Consider the following 20,562-nt stretch of genomic DNA (forward strand, 5'->3'; position numbering starts at 1 on the left):
GATTATTTTGTCTTATAATAACATAGACACAGGCTACATGTTTTTCATATCTCTGCAAACATGAGATTTAGAAATTTTTCTAACCTTGTCTCCTAGAAGGCCCTTTTATCTAATGGGCATATATCATTTATATGTACAAAATCATCAATCAGGAACTGTGAACCTATCATTTTGCTATAAAAGATCTATCCTTAAATCTTCCCGAGCCTCTGGCATATAATTTGGGGGAATTAGCTGGCTTAAAGTCTAGGCTTCTGACTTCTTGAGGATAAAATACAAAAATGGAGAAAGCTTAAATTATACAAATTTGATTTTAAAGTCAGATTAACTCAGCCAGTAATGAGAGATGATGTGATACAGATCTTTAAATGTTGACAGAAATAGATAATTTTGCTAATCATTATCTAATCAATTTGGGATGCCATGTGGTAGATCTGGGGAATATTCTGCAAAAACAGCTTACTCATTAAAGAACATATTACAAAAAATACATTTTTCTAATAATAAGCATGAAGTTATATTTGTTATTGAGATACAGAAATGTACACGCTCCACGGCACTACACTGTTTCTCACAGATCGAACAGCATGTCTGAATTTTTACTTAATATTTTTCTCATAGAGATAAAAGTAGAAGAGAAACTGTAAACACAAGCATGAGGCTATAAGAAATTTGAGTTCATTCAAGTGACAAACTCAAGGTAAAATTCAGAGAAATGTACCAGACTTCATTTGGTATCCATCTGAAACTACAGCTTCTAATGGCATTTGGGAATAGAAAGGAGATCAGCTAAAATCCAAAGCAGCTTTTTTCTAAACCTCATCTAAATTCACTAACTTTGGAGTAAACTCTGGTTTTGTTTTGGGTTGATAATAAAACTTGCATCCCACTTTAGCTAATGAAGTACAGAGCATGCCTTAGGGCAGAGAGAACTGATAATTTTCAAATCGTTATTTTATTAAGTATTCCCTGTCATTATCTGTGATAGAGAAGAACAATACACGAAGCAAATCTTCAGTGCTACACATGAAAAGGTAGTCACCTATCAGGAACACAGAGAGGAAACTGACAGTTTTTGGCTTGTTAAATACATGTAAGATTTTTTTTTTTTTAAAGAGAACACGGAGGAAATATTAACTAGCATTTCAAGGGTGCTTCTGAGGCATACAGGTGTTCTAACCACTTCACCCTCATTGATTTACTTTAGTTTACTGTGATGGTAACTGAGCAAACACTGTCATTTCCATTCTGCAACTCAAAAAAAAGCACAGGGAAAGTTCACGATTCTCCCCAGGTTGCGTTGCTGGTAAAAGTGGTTAGATCGCCAGGATCGTCATGCTTAGGATTCCTTGTACTTTTGTCCAGTGATGTACTAACTCTCGAGAGAAGATACAATTACAGTGTTGTTTGGAAAATGAGCTTCTATCAGTGACAAACAGGAGGGATACATTCCCATTTTTGGATGACTGAGGACACTGATAACCTTACTGGACGAATCCAAGGTGGAGAAAGCTTATTCTCATCCAATCATTGTATTGCAGATTTAGGAAAAGTGTTAGTTTCCTAAATTTCCTGTACATCTTTGCGTGGTGCACTGCTGCTTGGAAAATCTTAACATGTAGGAGTCTTAGTGAGATATACATTTATGTCAGAGACAGACAGACAGGTTGAGGGAGAAAACGAGTGAAATTTAAAGAAACAAATGGTGAGGGAAGAGAGACTGACTTGGAATGGAAGATCAAAGCAGCTAGGTAGAATTTGACTAAGCAACACTTAAAAAGGGAACTTAGTTGCATTCTAAGAGATATTTAGAAGAAAAATGAGAGCTCAAAAATGTTACTAGGGAGGTTAGAGAGAAGAAGAACAAAGGGAGGTCTAAGAGAAAAACAAAGCAAATTAAAGGAATGCTAAGATTTTGCCTTTGTCTTGAAAGGCCCCCAAGAAAAATGGTATTTTGTTACTGAAGTCCAGGTGAAAAGTAATACCTTATTTCCAGTCTTATATAGATTAAAGCAAAAAAGAAAAAAATAGGCTAAAATTATTTAAAAATACTTTGCATAATATGTTAATATGAGTAATGCTTTCTTATCTGTATATTATTGGTCTCATTTAATTCTCATGATAATTTGCAAGGTACATATGATTAATTGGGCTTTATAGATATCAAAACAAGCCTTAGAGAGGTGATGTAACTTGCTCAAATTCAGATGACCTGAAGTCCTCCCCAGGCCTCCTCTTTTCCCAGAATGCCACACTGGATTCTCTTCTACAGTGTCTCCACATTTTTGTTCAGAAGATGATATCACAAAATAAGTGCCCTTGGGCCAGATTCCTTGGGCTGCATTACCAGAGCAGGATCCTAGCAATGAGAACAGTTATGCGGGAATGAGATGCAGCCCCGTTTGTGAAATCTGGCCGACATCCTCTAGGAGGTGGCCCAGTCTGCTCAGCTTGTTCCGAAACTGTGTGCGTGTTGATGAAACACACAGCAGTCAGCTTGGCTATGGGATGAAATGAAGGATGCTGGACCTGAGAAAAAGGAGTGAACTCTCAGAGGAGGACCTGAGCGAGCCTCCGAGTCTGCAGGCCCCCAAGTCATATCACCTGGCTGTTTATAGGAATCTTAGTGCTGATGAAAGAGTGAATTAACACTCCAAACTGCTGCTGCCAAAAGAGAAAAGTTCCAGATTCTTTAAAAAGTATGTAAAGCATCGATCTGTAAAGTGGTAACAGCATTTGGGACCAATTACTCAGATTAAGAGGCAACCATGGTCTGTTTACACTTTGTAGCCCAGAGCCCCTTTGGCTTTGGTCCACAAGCTGAAGATTGTAAATTACAGGAATTTCAGCCTAACACTGATTTCTCTTTTGACCTGTGTCTGAGCACGGAGAAAAGCAGATAGAACGGCCCTGTTGTGACTTGCCTGAAAATTCCACTGAAAAGGGAACTGAATATGGGCTTCCTGGTAAGTGCTTAGTGCACAGATCCCCTGCGTGAAGAGAAGGGTTTTATCCCTCGGAGAAGACTCTAACCAACTGCAATGATGTGCCCAGTTATAGTTTCTCAGTGTGCCACTCTGCAAAAATGATTTTTTGAAAAGAAATTAGGAAATAAATGCTTCCTGCCTTTTATGTTTCATTACGAGAGCATTTCAGTTTAACTCCACGTTGTAATGCGCTCTGGATTAACCATGACAGATAGGGAAGTTATTACCAAAACTATGCTGCTGACAATGACTAGGCCTAGATGGTGGGAAATACAGATCTTCTGGGCAAAAGGGAGGCATCTAGGACATTTGGCCAACACTCAGAAGCTGACAGAGCTTTGAACACATGGGATTGAGATTCAAATTTATCCCCCTATGTAGGAAGAACAATCTTTACTTTTTATAACCATAATCACTCCAGAACTTTTAAAAAGATGTTTGTCTGTCCCTTAATGTGATCCTAATGTTCAGGGTTTGACCTTGTAGGGGGGAAACAGCCATCGAAGTTAAGAAGCAAGAAGAAATAGGAGGGATCCATTCCTGAAGAGGAGGCTGCCTAACACAGCAGTATTGAAAAGGCAAGCTAGTATGTTATCACTAGTGGTAGTGCATGTGTTTGAAAATTTAATCACATTACATTCCACCATTAGACCATCAAATTGGGAATAACTGCAGTTAGGAACCGAGGTCTTCTTTGTCTGGTTTGGTCAACTGGGCAAACATTTAGTTGAAAATAGGCTGGAGGCTGCTGAGGTGGCTGACTGAGGGACCCTGAGCTGGAAAGTACCTGTGTCCAGTCACTGGCCAGGCCTTAACCCAGGGCTTTCATCTCAGGCAACTCAGAGATGATGCCAGTCCGGATCCTTCACATGTCAACGTCTTTTTCTGATTAAAGATGGTTAAAACAAACAAACAAAGTAAAACACATATTTGTTCAACTTTGGATCCTTTTGATCCTAGGTTATCCCCAACAATTTACCATTTTCTTCAATGTCAGAGCTTCCCGACATTTACAATTAAATCACAAATTAACTTAGAAATGATAGTAGGCTCTCGGATAAATGACAGAGTGGCCACTGGGGACCAGACCAATTTTCTAGAATAAGGTTAGGCCTAGGTTGCTCTGCAACAGTGCTAGGTTGGTTGGGTAAAGGAAAGGACCCAAGTGTGAGCCAGAATGTAGATGTGAGAGAAGAGATGGGTCTAGCTCTAATTGTGGCTGGTGACTTGGCATCTGGCTTATTTTCACCAAGAAGAGATAATGTGTTTTTATTTATTTATTTCTTAAATTTAAGGCTGCATAATACAGTCAACAAGGGGAGTCCCATCCCAGAAACAGAGTTGGAGGGTACGTTCCTATTTTCTGCTAAACTCTGAGTTCTGGAGATGCACATGTGGTCAAGCAGGTGAAGAGTGTAAGATTTTGGGAGTCGCCGGTTCAAGGCAGGTGCCACAAATGTGTGAAGGTCTTGGAGAAAGTCATCAGTTAGGACCACCTAGAGAAATGAAGGGGAAAGCCTCACCGTCTCCAGATTGCTACTGCGTGAGAGCTTTATGTATAGACAGCCTTGTTCCTTGTACAAAAGCACACATCCTTGTCTTCAGGTCATTTATCCATTGGGTTAGATTTTCTCCTCACAATAATGGAACTGAACCTCGGCCTTTTTCCCCAGTGATAGACTGGTCTGTACCTGAAGATAACTGTCACACTCCTCAATCCCTTGCTTTTCTTTTAATGGCTGCATTTCCCAATTCTCCATGTGACACAAACTCAGCAGCTTTGTTATGTTGGCCTTGGTTTGCCCCTGAGAATCTCTGGAAACATCTCAAAACAAGTAAAATACTCTTGAGTTCTATCCAACCCACGCTGACAGTGCCTGCCCACTGTATTGTGCCACCAGTGGTAAAGAGAACCCTTCATCAGGAAGTCGTCTTACGCTGGAGTCAGATCTCAATCATATGCGGCTTATAGAAGGGATTTAATGCATTTAAGAATGTCTCATGTTTATCCCCATTAAATTTCATTTTGCTTTGGCTTTTTGGTGGTTGTTAAAATCTCTCTCTCTCATCTTTTGCTACTTTACAAATTGACTACCATTTTAAAAACTACTTTTGCCAAGTGATTGAACTAAGCTTTGCTGATATCAGGATTTCTAGAGTATCCAGGGTCTTCAGTGTCGCTAGTGATGATGTTGAAAATAGTTTCGTATTTATTTCTTCGGTGAACTCCTAAGTATCGGTTAATAAAGGGCCTCTGAAATGAGATTTGCTTGGGTTTTAAATACTAGGTCTGCCACTATACCCAGCGTATGGCACCAGGGATGTTAATTTAATTGTGCCTCGATTTCTTCATCTGTAAAATAGAGATAATCATGAATCTATCAGAGTTGATTGTTTTTGTGATTAAGTTAATTCATATATTTAAAGCACTTAGGCTAGTGCCTGGTGTATATTATGCATTATTTGGGGGGTGGTGGTGATGTCTTGATTACATCTGTATCTCCAGAGAGATTCAGGAACATATCTGGTGCTACTATGCTGGAAATATAGGTGAATGAATTTACACAGTGCTGTAGACACCCACTGCATAGAAGCAGATGGAATGACCAGTACTATGGTTTCTAGGGCTAACAGGTTTTCAATATTATTATATTAGTAATAATATTGACCATGAAAAGAGAGGATATACATCTAACCTCAGACCATCTCTGTGGTGGCTGTTTAATGGCAATCTTCCTATGAACAAAAGTATCACCAGTATCTTTATCGAGGAAAATCTATCATGTCTTTGTTTAGCATGGAGAATTAGAAAATTCACATACCCGAGTCTAATCAGAAGGCGAGAATAAATATATTCTGTCTAGTCCGTGCTTGCATGAGCCTTGGCATTTGTGTATTTGGGTTGTGAAAAAGAGCTTATCAAGAATGCTAGTGTTTCTTAGTCAGCTCTTCAAGATTTCTAGGTCAAGGGCAGACTCACTCAAAAATATATGCTCAAAACTAAAAATGTTTAAATGTCATCCACTATGTGAAATTCTCTACCTCTCCCTACCTTTCCACCAACACCAGCAGTGAAGCCGCTGATGTCAGGGCGGGTCTTTACTCAAGTGCACAGCACAGTCAAGTTCCCCTTGGTTCAGCCTCAGGACGCTCAGTTAACTTCTCATTGTGTTGAGACTAGAAATCTTTTGAAAATACCTTTTACAGCCAATTCTCTCTGAACTTCCGCCTATGCTAATTTTAAAACATTCGATAGTTTCCCTCTGTAGTAGTACAGCTTAGCTCAAAGACTAAAATTTGTCAGTGTGCTCTCCTTTGTATGTATTTAATAGGTATCCCCAAAACAATTACCTACAGCAAGACTTGGGGGAGGAGCCATTCTGGAGGAGCAGGGGGCACAGGTAACAGGATACGCAGGTGTTGTTGTTTGTAATGTGCTAATACTTTTGACAGCAACCCTCTGGAAGGAGTGTAGTGAGTCATTTGAAATTTGTACACAGACTGCCCTATCCGTTATGCATCGCCCGTATCATACCCATAATCTCCCAAGGCAGATATGCGATTACACTTGGCGGGCCAAGGACTGCTCCGCTTATATATACGCAACTCCTACTGCCTGTCCCACAGAGACACTTCAATAGCAGTTATCAGCAGCATAAATTTAGCCCAGTGCAGTCACAGCCACAGCGGGGCAGCGAAACAGAGAGACCTGGCTGTGTGTTAAAAAGGCTGAAGAAGAACAAAAAAAGCTGCCAGTTTTCATAAGAAATCTTATCCCCAGAGCTTTAAGAACTGTAGCTCGATACTCACCTCACTCTTTATGCTTGTCCTACAACCTGCGGTTTCCTTCCTGGGCCTTGGAAGCAGCTAAAACAGGCTGAGCATTACAAAGAAAGGTTCCCCTAGATGATCTTTAGAACATTTTTCTTATTTAGCAGAACTGTGGAGCCAATCACCTTCTTGAAATATAGCAAATTTAAAATACATAAAATAAGGGCATAAGGGGCTCAACTTCTGAAGTCACAGGTGTCTCTGGTTTGCATCTGTGTTGGCATGGGTATTGAAATGCACAGCCTAGGTGTTGTTTTGTTAGGATGATCATTGCGGTGTTAGAGTCTTCAGAGTGTTTTCTAGCATGCTCGTAAAGGAATTCTTTCAGAGGTGTTTTTGGGATTCTAGGTTATTCCCAGATCAATTGTAAGATGCTAACTGACCCCGAGTCCTTGTTGTAATAAACATCGAGATGTAGTTCCTAACCCTGGAATCACAGCCCTTGGCACTGTAGCAAATAACCCTGTGTATTCAGAATCCTTGAGAGTAAAGGCTTGGCCAGCAGAATCTGGGTTTGATTTCCTGCTTTGTGCTAAAGAAATCCTGTATGTTGGGGATGTTGTGTAATGTCCGTAAGCCCCATTTTTCTCATCTGTATTTTGAGCTTGGCAATAACGTCCTCAGGGATGCGGGGAGAATATCAGACAGTACCAAGTGCGACACACATGCATCAGTGAGTGCACAACACTTTCACACTGCGTGTCACTGTGTAGGCACCTGGTTGAGCTTGCCTCCTTTCCTCACCACACCCTAATCAGTTAACGCTTATGCCAACCTGTCAATGTCAGTAGAAATGCTGCCTTTAAAATAACTTAATGAAATACTATCCCATGACTAACAAATGAACATGCATTTAACAGAATACACTTAAAGCTACACCCCTATTTTAATTATTGATACAGGACAGACAAGAATGATATATTCGGAGGCAAACTGAAAAGGAAGGAGTCAAGGAAGAGAGTTGATCAAGCCTGATTAATGGCTATTTCTCAGGAAGATTTTAGCCAAATTTTGGATTTGTGCCTGCATGTCATGTCCAGAGATATGGAAAAGCATTAAGAAGCTGAATATAGGGCTGGGGGTGTAGCTCAGTGGTAGAGCACTTGCCTAGTGTATGGGAAGCCCAGGGTCTATCTCCACAACACAAAATAACCACACAAACAAACAGGAGAAGGAGAAGGAGAAGGAGAAGGAGGAGGAGGTGGAGGAAGAGGAGGAGGAGGAGGAAGAAAAGGAGGAGGAGGAGGAGGAGAAGAAGAAGAAGAAGAAGAAGAAGAAGAAGAAGAAGAAGAAGAAGAAGAAGAAGAAGAAGCAACTGAATGCATAATTCCTTCAAAGTTCATGTAGAATTTCTTTCTCAGTTTGAGAAAGACCAAAAGTCAGGTCCAATTCTTCTAATCTATAAAACTAGTATGTCTCATGATAAGGAGTTTAGACATTGAAAACTATCTTTCCACTAAATATAGACCTCTTGTCATTTCTTCTCTCTCTTTCTCTCTCAGCATTTATGATATAAGATCCCCCAATTTGCATAAGTGCCACATGCTAACCAATTGTGCCACCAGAGCTCCATGAAGATACTCAATTTGCTGTTGGATTAATCCTCTGTTAAAAAGTTACATCACACTAAAAGATTTCCACTCACTCCTAAAAGGTAGTGTAGGTTACACTTAAGAAATAATGTGTTCTTGAATATGAAAAAGTACAAGAGGTTAATTTGAAAAGTATGAATAATTCAACACAGAATCATGTGTTTCTTTCCCCCTATTTTCCCGCATGAAAATGTTGCTTTATCACTGTTAAGTAAACATTCTTTGGCCCATGTTATTCCCTGAGAGCTCAGTTAAAGATGTGATGTATTTTTTTTAGAAGAAAGAATTGAAGTTTAATAAATTTGGAAAGAGCACACACAGTTTTGTTTCTGTGTTAGTGAGGTGCACACTTTTTAGTTAACAAAGTAATTTCCCTTGATTTGCAGTTGCAGTTAGAAAATTTAAGTTAAAAAATTTGAAGAGGTTTCGAATAAAATTCTGGGGCTTTGAAGAGTGTGAGCGAGACAATTTGGTGACAGCAATGTTGTCATTTCTATTTGTATCACCACCAGCAAAAACAAAAGAGGCTTACCCTGAATACAATTTAAGTGGTAAGTCAAACTCCAAGTAGGAAATAACGTTGATATGTATATATCCAACTTGAATGTCCATGAACCATTACAGTATTCAAGTACAATAAGATTTTACATGTGATAAATGCTTGTTCTGTTAAAAAATAAAGATAACAGAAAAATAATAAAATAAAACTTTTTGCTTCTCAACCACCCATCTTTCAAGCTCTGGCTGATATTGTGGTCAGGGCGTCTCTTCTAACAGGGATACTCTTAAAAAATAAAACACTCCCTCTACCCATCCATATTTTGCCTCCATTTTGCTTATCCCTCCACCCTCCTGTGACTGTCTCATCAGCTGCATCAAATTGATTTAGGACAGTGAGCATTTCCCCTAAAATTAAATTCCCCGTGAATACCGAACAGGACCAACCACCACGTTCAAAAAGTGTTATGGGAAAAGTGCCAGAAGTTGAGCTGAGATGAAGGCTGAGTCCTTTAGATCAGGGAGGCGGGGGAAAGGGTCAGACAGAAAAAGAAGCAGGAGGAAAAAGCAGGGCAGGAGGAGAAGCATGAAGGAGAGGAGGGAACGAAATTAGAACAAGAGGCGATGTTTATTAATAACCTTACTGACCCACAGGCCCCTGACACAAAGTACATTAAGGATTCTTGGGACACTCAGGTCTGTCACTCACAGGAGGAGCAAATAAAATGGCATTGGAAGCTGCAATCTTTCTGAGAACAGATAAAAAGGGTGGGAAGTAAACGGTATAATAGGGGGGAAGGTGAATTTTCACCGCTTAAGAAGGCTGTGGCCTGGGCTCCCTTTCCTCCCCTGGCAGCATTCTCTCCATGCAACCCACCTTCTGCTGACACGCTTCCAGCAAACTAGGATTTAAACACACAGGAAAAATTCTCTTCTCCTGGTTGCAAAAAGTGTAAAGGTTCACGAGAACGTTTGGGAATGATGGACAAGCGGGATGAAGCGAATGAAAATGGGCTCTGATCTCTGAAAGCAGCCCTTGCTGGAGCCTGGATTTACATCACCTAATCTTTGGCTTCAGTTTTTCCCCCACACACCTATTTGTGTATTTGAACAGTAAGACTGAGGCCCTGCTGCGGTCCACTGTTTTGTAAGCTACTATTCCCACTGGACAAGGCAGCAGAACTATTGGACTTCCATTGTGAGAACCCTTTGGGTTTTATGTCCGAATTCCAAGTTCCTGTAGGTAGGAACTGCGATGCCTTTGACCTGTCATTGGACGGTTGTTTTATTTGTAGCCCTTTGCTTTTAAGAAACCTTCATGTGTCTCTGTATTTCCTTTAGATAAATTGCAATAAGTGATAACTCCCAGGCAAAGCCTTTATTTTATTTTATGTTTGGTACATTTGCAGAGCTGCCCCCTAAAATATTTATTTATGCCAATTTATATTCCCACTCACAGTGAATGAAAATGCAGATCTCCCCAAATAATATTAACTCATCTCAAAATAAGAAACTTGGTGTCCCACTGTGATTTATATTCTTTTGATTACTGTGATGTGATCTTTCTTCACCTTTCTTGATAATGTGTCTTGTTTTGTGTATATGTGATTTACATATTTATTTTTAGTTTCACTTATTTAACGTTTGCATGTGGTTTTATGAAAGTGTCCGCTGATTATTCCATTAAATTATAAAAGTTTTTTTAGCTCAAATTTATTAACTCTTTCACTGTCACACTTTGCAGACCGTCATTGGTTTTGAGTTGTCAGTGCATTCATGCATGCGTTTCTGAATTTACGTTTATAAATCTTTTTCTTTATTCTTTCTTCTGCTTTTATGTTTAGAAATGTTTTGAACACCCCAGGGTGAGATAAACATTAACCTACATTTTCTACTAATGACTTTTGACTTTTTGTTTTTAAAAAACATTTAGATCTCATTTCTCAGGGCTTTATTTTGTTTCGTATGGTTGCTTATAAAACATTTAGTAAACCCCTTTTCCTAACTGATCTAAGCATTGTAGTTATGTATATGCAGCATTTTGTGATTTTAAATTTATTTTATTATCTTTTTGCCTCTGTCACTTTCCCCAGCCCTCTTTTTATTATTATAATTTAAGAAGTTGCCTGCATATCTCATAATGCAAGGTCTTTCTCATTAAAATTAGTTTTCTGGGTAGTGTTCCCTCCTTGTTATTTAATAAGAACTCAAGTTCAAAATGAATATATATTATATGTATTATATATATTAATTTGTATTTTATATATATATATATATATATGAATTTGAAGCCTTTTGGTATTAGATTTTCTCATGCAAAAATAAGTCATGGTTTCACACTTTTCTTTGCATATGATCTCCTATAAAGTTAGAATTTCTTCATATCATTTCTCTGTGCAGCCTCACATTTATTTAACGCTGTTTGTGAATGCAATTTTCCTATTTATATTTTTAACTGCTTATTGGAAAAAGTTATTCATTAATTTCTTGCTTTGCATTTGTCCCTCGTCTGCTTTTTAATGTTCAAACAATCTGAGAGTTCGATTTTTTTGAGTTATCTAGGCCGATATTATTCTCATTTGCAAATAATCTTTTCTGCCCCTTCTCTAAGTTATGTAATTTGTTCATTTTTTCCCATCTTATTGCAGAAGTCTAGAGCTCCTAAATCATTTAAAGATATTCCTTCATGGGAATGCCTCTGATATTTTACTATGAAATATGAAGGCTTGAATACATTGCATGTTTGGTTAGTTTGAGATTTTAGGTAATTTGGGGGTCCAATTTCTTTCTAGAACTTTCTGTCTGCATTGTGTGTCTCTCAAACCTACCAAGGTCTGAATAAATGTTACCCTTTTTATAATAAAAAATATTTTCTGTCTCTACACACAAACCCTGTATATATATCAATTTTTTTTCAAGTCTAAACACTCACTGTTTACTGACTGTAGAATTTTCCTTTGATTCTTAGACCAACGCATTAAAAATCACAATTGCCCTCATTTTACTCAGTAAATCATGTGAAAGTACCCAGCTATTTCTTGCCAACTTAAAAAGTTAGTGTCTTGCATAAGATTATTTTTACTTTTGTGTTTTAAGAAAATGCTAAACTATTTTCGCACGCAGAAATTATCATTTCATTTGAATGTGCTGACTTTTTGCCAGTGGGAAGTAAAAATAACCTGAGGCTTTGCAGTTTCCATGCAAAAATGATTGGTTCCATGGGTTCGATGGTTAAAGCATTATGAGAAAAGAAGAATGTACAGGAACAAGTTAGAAGCAGCTCAGGGGTTGCCAATGGGAAGCAGGATGGCCAGTGCCTTTGGGGCTGATCAGATCATTGTGAGCCACCCCCCAGCATCATCACCTCCAAACTGTGAGGCAATGAGAGAGTTAGAGACAAGGTCTCCAGAACAATTAGCCTGACACTTGTCACCTACAAGGCATTTACTCTTGTGTCTATTAGGTTCAGAGGCAGGCATATGGGCCACATTCTCCATAGTGAGTGCAAAGCAAGGACCCTTTTATTACCATGACTTTCTACCCTAGCCCTAAACAAGCTCAAGAATCTCAGGAGTTATCCAATGGAAAATACTGTACTGGGGGTGGGGTGAGAGGGCCCCAACTTCTGCTCAAGATGATGGATACTCTTAGTTTTCTTCTCTCTCTGTCTGGCTTGGCCTTGTCCTTCACTGCACATTTTCCCTGGACCACACTTCCTGTCCCACTGTGATGGGACTGGTGCTATGGATGGTGAGGTCCTGCTGTCCTCTGGGGGAGGCATTTTGATGATGCACTAAATGGAATCATGTAGCCAGGAGCCTGGCATTTGAAAACCTTGCCAGCACTCCTTAGTTTTTCCAATTTGTTTGCCTGGAGAGCACCCCTATAAACATCATGCTTAGGTTTTGAGGCTGAATTAGAGCTTTCTTCTGTCATATCCAAAGAAAAGTCAAGGTTTTTTTTTTTTTAAGCCACGGTAGGATATTATTAGTGTTATTATTGTTTAAAATCAATTATCTTTTATTCTGTATTTTTTCCTATTGTTTATTTTATCTGTCCTGCTTTCCCAGAGGGGCAGAATTAAGGCCCCCATTTGGTTTTTATTAGTGTAATCAGTTAATAGCTGTTCTATAATGCTTTACTTATTGTGTTAATTTTCTATAGTTATGTCCAGAGGCAGCTTCCTGGAAGACCACATTTAGAAAGAGAAAAATAAAAGATCTAAGTTACTTTTTAAAATGTGCCCAGTTGCCATTTGTAGCTTCAGCTAAGATTATGGAGCACTATTGATCTACAGGGTCATGGGAAATACATACAAACTCTGACTAGTCTTTAAAAATACATGTGTGGTAGACCTAAACATTCCATTAGCACGATGGTGTGCAAATGCTAATTCTAGTGTCTCTGTTAACCTTAGCTTATCACTCCAGGTCTTTGAGTTTGCCCTAATATGTCAGAGATTGGTGTGTGCTACTGCCATGCATACTATCCCAGGCTCTGTGGTGTTACAGGCACATGTCTATAAACTCTGGGACCCAGGGGATACTGTCCATTGCTGTTGGTGATTTTAATGGGTATATATGTCTTGTGTGCATTTGGTATTCAAAGGAATAGTGCTCAAATTAAAATGAAACTTCAAACAAGATTTCCACCCCCACTAAGGCTGTGTTATGAATTAAATGAACTTACTGAAATAAAAAAATTAATTGGACTCAGTAGTCAAAATCACAGTTTCTAGACTGTCTTGTAGCATGAACTGGCTCCAAAGCCACCCTGGGCCTCATATTTTGCATTTGTTAAAGTAAGAGTTGAGGTGTTGTTTTCTAGGAGATGTTTAGTCCGTGGTTGCTCTGTACAGAGACTCTCTGAGGCGGGATCTCTAGTTGGTGATTGGATCAAGGTTAGAATCCTTCTCTTTCATTGTGAGTCTAGAGATGGGTGTAGCACTTGGTACATAGAGCTACAAAGGGGTTATCAATGTTTCTTCATCTCTTTTCCCCTACTAAGGATTGAACCCAGGGCTTCCTATATGCTAAGCGAGCACTCTACCACTGAGCTACAGCCTCCCATTTCATCAGTATTTTTATCTGAGTATCCATTGTGTGTGTGTGTGTGTGATTTGATACAGGGTTTTAAAGCTGGACTTGAACTCACTATGCAGCCCAGGTTATCCTGAAACTCATGGCAATCCTCCCACCTCAGCCTCCTGAGTACTGAGATTACAGGCATGCACCACCACATCTGGTTAGGAGTATCCCTTATCTGAACTGTGTGGGATGACAAATATTTTGAGTTGCACATATTTTTAGACTTTTGGAATATTTGCATATAAATAATGAGATTTCCTGGTGATAGAACCTAAGTAGAAACATAAAATTCATTTGTTTTATATACATCTTTTTTTTTTTTTTTTTTTTTTGTACTTGGAATTGAACTCAGGACCTTGCACTTGACAGGCAGGCATTTATGTCACTGAGCTACATTCCCAGCCCTAAATACATCTTATACACAAAGATTGTGGATAATTATTATTATTTTTTTACATTTTTTGTGCACTCATGTTTTGACCATGCTCTGGTCCGTGAGGTCTGGTGTGGAATGCTGTACTTGTGGCATCCATTAGTGTGAAAACATTTTGGATCTAGGAGCAGTTTGAATTTCAGATTTTCAGACTGGGCATGCTCAAACTGCAGTAAGTTTGTTTGAACGGTGAAACTTGGGTAGAATTCCAGTTTGAGAACAGTTAGTCATGACAGCTATTAGAAAAAGTAGAATCAGTGTTAGACTGAGGTCTCAGGGACCAGCTGAGGCCCTGGGCAAGTCACTTCCCTCCTTCATCCTTTGCTTTTTCCTTTGTCACACGAAGGGTCTAGAAAAGACTCACGCAAGAAGCTTCTAATAAAGAAGTCAAAGACCTCTTGAGAATTGCCTCCATATAAAACAGTAAGAAGGTTCAGAGGATCTGTAGCCTCCAGAGCCCAAGCAGGAAGAACCTGTGGCTTGTGAATTATTGCATGCTGGGAAGAAGCTCACCAGGCTGCTAGAGGGAGGGGATAAGAAGAAAGGAAAAACAAAGAACCTACGCGCTGAAGTTTGGATTCAAATTATGTACAAAGAAGGAGATCAGGTCTTCTTCCTGTTGTTAAGGTACAGAATGGGTAAGATGTTGTGTTTAAATCAGTCCAATGCCAAGTTCTCAGAACAGTGCTCCACCTGTTCTGCCTCCTTCAGGTCAAATTTTGCTCACTGACATTGAAGAACTTTCAGAAAGTCAAACGGAAGGCAATCACGTATTTACAGGAGAAGGCAAAGCATCCACCTGCAATTCAATGGAAATATTTCGAAAGCATTGCAAGGAGCCTGAGAAGTAATAACAAAATTTGCAAAGAAAGAATCTTAACTTTGATCTTATTTCTCCTGTAATGCAATTGGTACATCATTTTTCAACTACTAAGTCAGGAATTCAATAGCTTAATTTGAATGCCCTCAGTTGTATCATAGGGTTTCTTTTCTTTCAAAAATTTAAAAACCTGTTAAGGTGATAGTCTAGGTAGATTAAAGTATATTGCTTTAGCTATTTAGCTTTTATGAAAACCATAGGAGCACAGAATACTTGAGATTAAGGGCTAGATTTAAATCATTAAAGGGCGTGGTTAACAGAAGTGTCTAATCAAGTAATTTGTAACATTGATTTGATGGAGAAAAACTTTATCAAGGTGAGATTGGAATTTTTTCCCAGTTGCTGTTGAAGACCTTACTGGGAATTTATCCTTTGTGGACTTTGACATTCAAAGGATTAGTTCTCAAATTAAAATGGAGCTTCAAATCAGAGTATAGGGGGAAAGTAATTTACTTGAAGGGTAAGCAATGTGATAGCTCGAGCTTCAATGCTAGATTGCATTTATCCTTAAGGTTATAAAACCTGAAATCCTTCAGAGACACAAGTGTTAGACTGTCAGCTCCTTGAAGGTAGCTAATAAGTACCATTTTTTTCCTTGCATCACCAGTGTCTAACACTACAATTATTAGTGCATAATAGGTGCTCATCAAGTATTCCTGAAAAAGGATAAAAATATTTCTTTAATTTTTAAAATTATTATACAGCTGAGTGTTGCACGGTGGCACATCTTTCTAATAACTACAAGCTTGATCACTTATGCACCAAACAGAAAGCCTGATAGAGACAGGCTGCAGGCTGGATTTTCCCAATGCCTCTCTAGCCTTTAAAAATTAAGAAACTTCAACTGCACATTAAAAGTTATGAATTTTTGGATTTCTTTGAAACATCTGATGTTGTGGTACTGTTTGGTTCCTCTAGCTCCTTGGTAACAAATAGCTAAGATCCAAGAGTAGCTGCTCCCATCAGAAAGGGGTCTTTGACTGTCTGCCACCATTACAAAGTATAACTGGACCAAAGACTCATGGATAGAAGGCTTTGTCCACAGCCTCTAGTACTAGTGGACAGAAGCAGAAACTTTAAGAGCTGCTGCCCAGAAGAAGGAATTTAGGTCACTGAATACATGCCCTTGAAAAGGTATTTGGGAGCTTGGCTTCTTTATGTCTTTCTTTCTCTTTTGGTTTTCAACAGCTATGAGGCGAAGAGGTATCTGCTATCATGCACTCCTGCCGTGATGTACTGTGATGCACCCTCGGGCCAAAGCAGCAGAACTGAGAGACCATGGCCTGAAACCTTTGGAACGGTGAGCCAAGATAAAACTTTCTTCTTCTTTTTTTTTGTATCAGGGATTGAACTCATGACCTTACACTTGCCAGGCAAGTGCTTATGCTGCTGAGCTAAATCCCTGCCCCAAAACTTTCTTCTTTAAAAGATGATTTTTCTAAGTATTTTGTCAGAGCAACAAAACATGCGTAACACAAGCCCTTAGGATTGAGTGACTCTATCTGATATTTGTTTCGATGGTTGTTGGATTTTAATGAGTAAATGAATGTAATGATTTTCTCCAGCCCTACAAAAAGAGAAAGTGAGACTGAAGTCCTAGACTGGGAGTGAATCTAGTGTGCACATTCTTGCTACTTCTGAGTAGTTCCTGTGGGAACTGAGCAGAATCCAAGCACTAAATAACCCTAATGATATCAGATAGGAGCTCATCAGGGAGCTGTTCACCAGTTTGTCAGAGCGTATTAAAATACAATACATTCACATAATCAAAAAAGCTACATCAGTCTATCTGTCTATACATTTCTTTCTGATATTAAATTTGTCCAGGGACTTTTCAAAATTACATCATCTACTCATGTCCCCTCTTTAGTGAATAAAAATGTGGAAAGAATGGAGAGAAAATCAGAATAATGCACAGCAGTGGAAGTCCTATAATTGAAATCATTATTGCTTAAGACACCATTGCTTTAATCAGCCCCATCATAAATCAATGCTTTTCACAAGTGAAGGTTTGAAATAAAGTGCTGTTAAACAAATTGGGTCTCTTAAAAGCATGATGCAATTGGGAGGCTGTGGAAAATGGATAAAAAAGTGCTTTCTGAATGGATACATTGGTTCTAGCATTTTATCTTCCACTTCATTTAGAAAAATATATTACCTGGTTTTTTCTTAGAAATTACATAGTGGAGGCCTATAATGGCCAAGCCTTTAACCCATTAAAAAAATTTACTCCCAGGAGCAGTTAATATTTGATGTTTAATTGCTCTTTCTTCTTAGAAAAAAAAAAGATATGTTTCTTTCCTTCCTTTCTTGACTGACTTTTCAAAAATTGTCTGGCGAGCTATAAAGATGAAGAAGAGGAACTGATTTTCAAAAACTCAAGTGTGTGTATATGTGTGTGCATACATATCACACATGCTTATGTACCAAGAGCTGTCGCTGCTAGCTTCTTATAACCCTACAGAGCAGGTGTTAGTATCTCCATTTCTCAGATCTAAGAGCAGAGGTCTAGAAAGACTCAGTGCTCTCTTGCATGGAGTCACCCAGGCAAGAAGTGAAGGGAGTCTTTGTTCCTTTCGCCATGTTGCCTGGCTCTAAGTGTGCTTCAGACTCAGGCGCAGAAACATCCATGGAGCCAGTGGTCACCACCTTGGTACAACCAGTCCTCTCAACCTGCTTAGCTAGCCCCAGATTCTTGGGTCTACTAAAAGTGTTGTACCATCTGCAGAGCCAAAGGAGCTCAGCTATGATTGGAGTCCTTTCAGGGAGTACTTCATTATAATGGAGGTGGGAAGCAGCTGATCCACCTCACCAGCCATGTCCACTTAGATTTCTCATCAGATTTTTGCTTGAATGAGCAGGCAGGCCAGAAATCTTTTTATAAGAACAATGCTTGTACAGACCTCAGATGACTTTTTGGTCCTCTCCTCTAGACTTCTTTCTACAGCCATTGGTATGGAAAATGTGCGGAAAAAAACATTCACTTTGTTGCCTCCAATTAGAAAATTTCCATTTCGACATTGACAGGCTCTCCCCTTTCTCATGTGGTAAGTTTGATACCAAAGGCCAAAGCACTGCCTTTCTTCTCTTTTTGTTTTCTCTTCCCACAAAACCAGGTATTATTAGGTCTCTTGAAAAGCTGCACAAACCAACTGTTCCTCCACAGATTATCCCTTTCACAGCTCAGGTGCTGGGTCTCATTGGTTTACACTTCCTGTGAGCTGTGGTCAAATGTGGGCTGGGTCACTCGGCATTAATTCACCTTACGAGAGAATGTTTGTATTTGGCCTTGTAAGTCCCATTTCCCCTGGGAACGATCGTGTGTAGACTATGTTTACACTGCTTGGCGGGCAGTTGGGCGCTGGCTTTTATGGGACAACTGGACATCAGATGTCAGAAAACCAGGAAGTCATTTTTCTCCTCTGCAACTTCAGTCAGCCAATCAAGGATAAGGTTTTTGAGTATTGAAGCACAGTTAACTTGGAGGAAGCACCTGGAAGGTACTGATGTTTTGTAACAGGACAGAAATTTGCACTATTGATAGAATTTTGAGGGCTGGGACTGAAGCTCCGTGATAGACCGCTTCCCTTGCTTGCCCAAAGTTCTGCGTTTGATCCTAGGTACCCCAAGAAAAAGTCACAGAATTTCCCCTGATCCTATATCTGAAAATGCAAATTTGTGCTGGTACACTTTAAAATTTTTTACTTTCTTTTTTCTTTTTTTTCCTCCCTTTTTCCTCCTTATTTTTCTTGGTATTTTCAATTTTTTTATTAGTACATGCTTGCAGTACATAATGTTTACCTTCCTTGTTGGGGTTGGTGCAGGTACATAACACATTTTAATTCCTTTTTTCACCCCATTTCTCTCCTCTGCCTTCCTCTGTCTCTTTGTCCCCTTTGCATTAGAGAAAGATCGACCTCTCTACTTCCTGTTACCTTTACGCTCATTGTCTTCCAAGGGGTGATGAGATGGACACTTGTGTTGCTGTGATAAGGTATGTGGAACAGCCCTTCTGGAGACTCACTGGTAATTTGCAAAAGGAGACACAAAAATATCTGAGAACTCGCAGTGATGGGGAGATGGGACATGACTCCCAATGCTTATAAACATACAAAGTATGTATGATCATAATAATTAACATTTGTTGATGGAATATATGACAGTGCTTTAGTGGCATTGGCTCATGTAGTGTGTACATGGGCTTTGTGTTGTAGAAATTAGTATATGTCCATTTTACAGATGAGAAAGCAGAGGAATAGAAAGATTAGTTGGTTTATCTTAAATCATACTGTCAGTGTGAGATGTCAACACCATTTTGACTACAGATCTTATACCCTTTACTTCTAATAACTTGTAATTCCTTATAATATGCTATTAGATTTATGTAAAAGAGAAACAAGCAATAACTCTCCCTCATAGCCTATACCAGAAAACATGTATCTGACAAGCTATATTCTTATGAAAAGCACGTGAAAAAACAAACAAAGCATCTTATATTGAGACAAAATAGGCAAATATGCCTGCAAGCTGTTAATGAAATAGCAGGTCGCATCTGCAACAAGACTTAAACGTTTCAAAGTTTTGCCTCCGGATGAGAATTAAGCACTCCATGAATGATCTTTAGCTCAGAGAATCCCACTGATATTCTGCCAATTCAGGAACAATCCAGAGGAATGAATCTTACTTATAGAACCGAAGGATTTTGAAATAACTTCCTCAAGGTTTGATTGAGAATTTTCTTTTAGACTCAGGCCTACATCAGTGTTTGTTAACTTCGTTTGTAAGAGTTCACCTGAAAATATTAATGGAATCTTTGGACTTTTCTACTCTGCAGTAAAACATATATTAACAGCATCTTGCAATATATCTATTTGCTTTCATTCAAGAATGTTAGAAATCTTTTAAATCCACTCCTGGCCTGAGGATTTAAATTAGTCTGTCTTTTTCTGTTTTGCTTTGCAGAATTTATTTTATAGCCTAGTTCGGTGCCTGCCATTTTCTAATCATTTGAGTGTGGATTTTTCTAGAATGTCATCTACACCTGGATAAGTAACGACTGAAACTATAATGCATCATTTAACTTCAGCATTTAAAAAATACCAGATACATGGCTAAAAATCGCCTTTTAGGTTTTCCATGTTAAAGTGGAAATAATGCACGCCACCCCTCAGCAAGAGTCGAAGGCTGTGCCTGCAGCATGGCGGGTCCGTGACTCAGAGAAAAGCTTAGCGAGGTGAATGGATGGTATTACAAG

General features: G+C 39.0%; 1 long non-coding RNA gene across 8 annotated transcripts in view; it reads left to right on the forward strand.

Annotated features, from left to right (window-relative positions):
* Positions 1-20,562, forward strand: part of LOC106028886 (uncharacterized) — a 110,435-nt gene that overhangs the window by 19,769 nt on the left and 70,104 nt on the right. For 4 of the 8 annotated variants that reach the window (XR_010047939.1, XR_010047940.1, XR_010047941.1 and 1 more), the window contains exons 2-4: positions 14,775-15,055; positions 16,497-16,608; positions 18,242-19,302. This is a non-coding gene — a long non-coding RNA (uncharacterized LOC106028886). Of the gene's footprint in view, positions 1-14,774; positions 15,067-16,496; positions 16,609-18,241; positions 19,303-20,562 lie in introns of all 8 variants that reach the window. The other 4 variants (XR_001202518.2, XR_010047944.1, XR_001202519.2 and 1 more) reach the window with 4 other exon arrangements.

The sequence above is a fragment of the Cavia porcellus genome, unplaced genomic scaffold (genome assembly GCF_034190915.1).
Source record: "Cavia porcellus strain 051 isolate PalLab524CR breed Dunkin Hartley unplaced genomic scaffold, mCavPor4.1 scaffold_6, whole genome shotgun sequence".
NCBI lineage: Eukaryota > Metazoa > Chordata > Mammalia > Rodentia > Caviidae > Cavia > Cavia porcellus.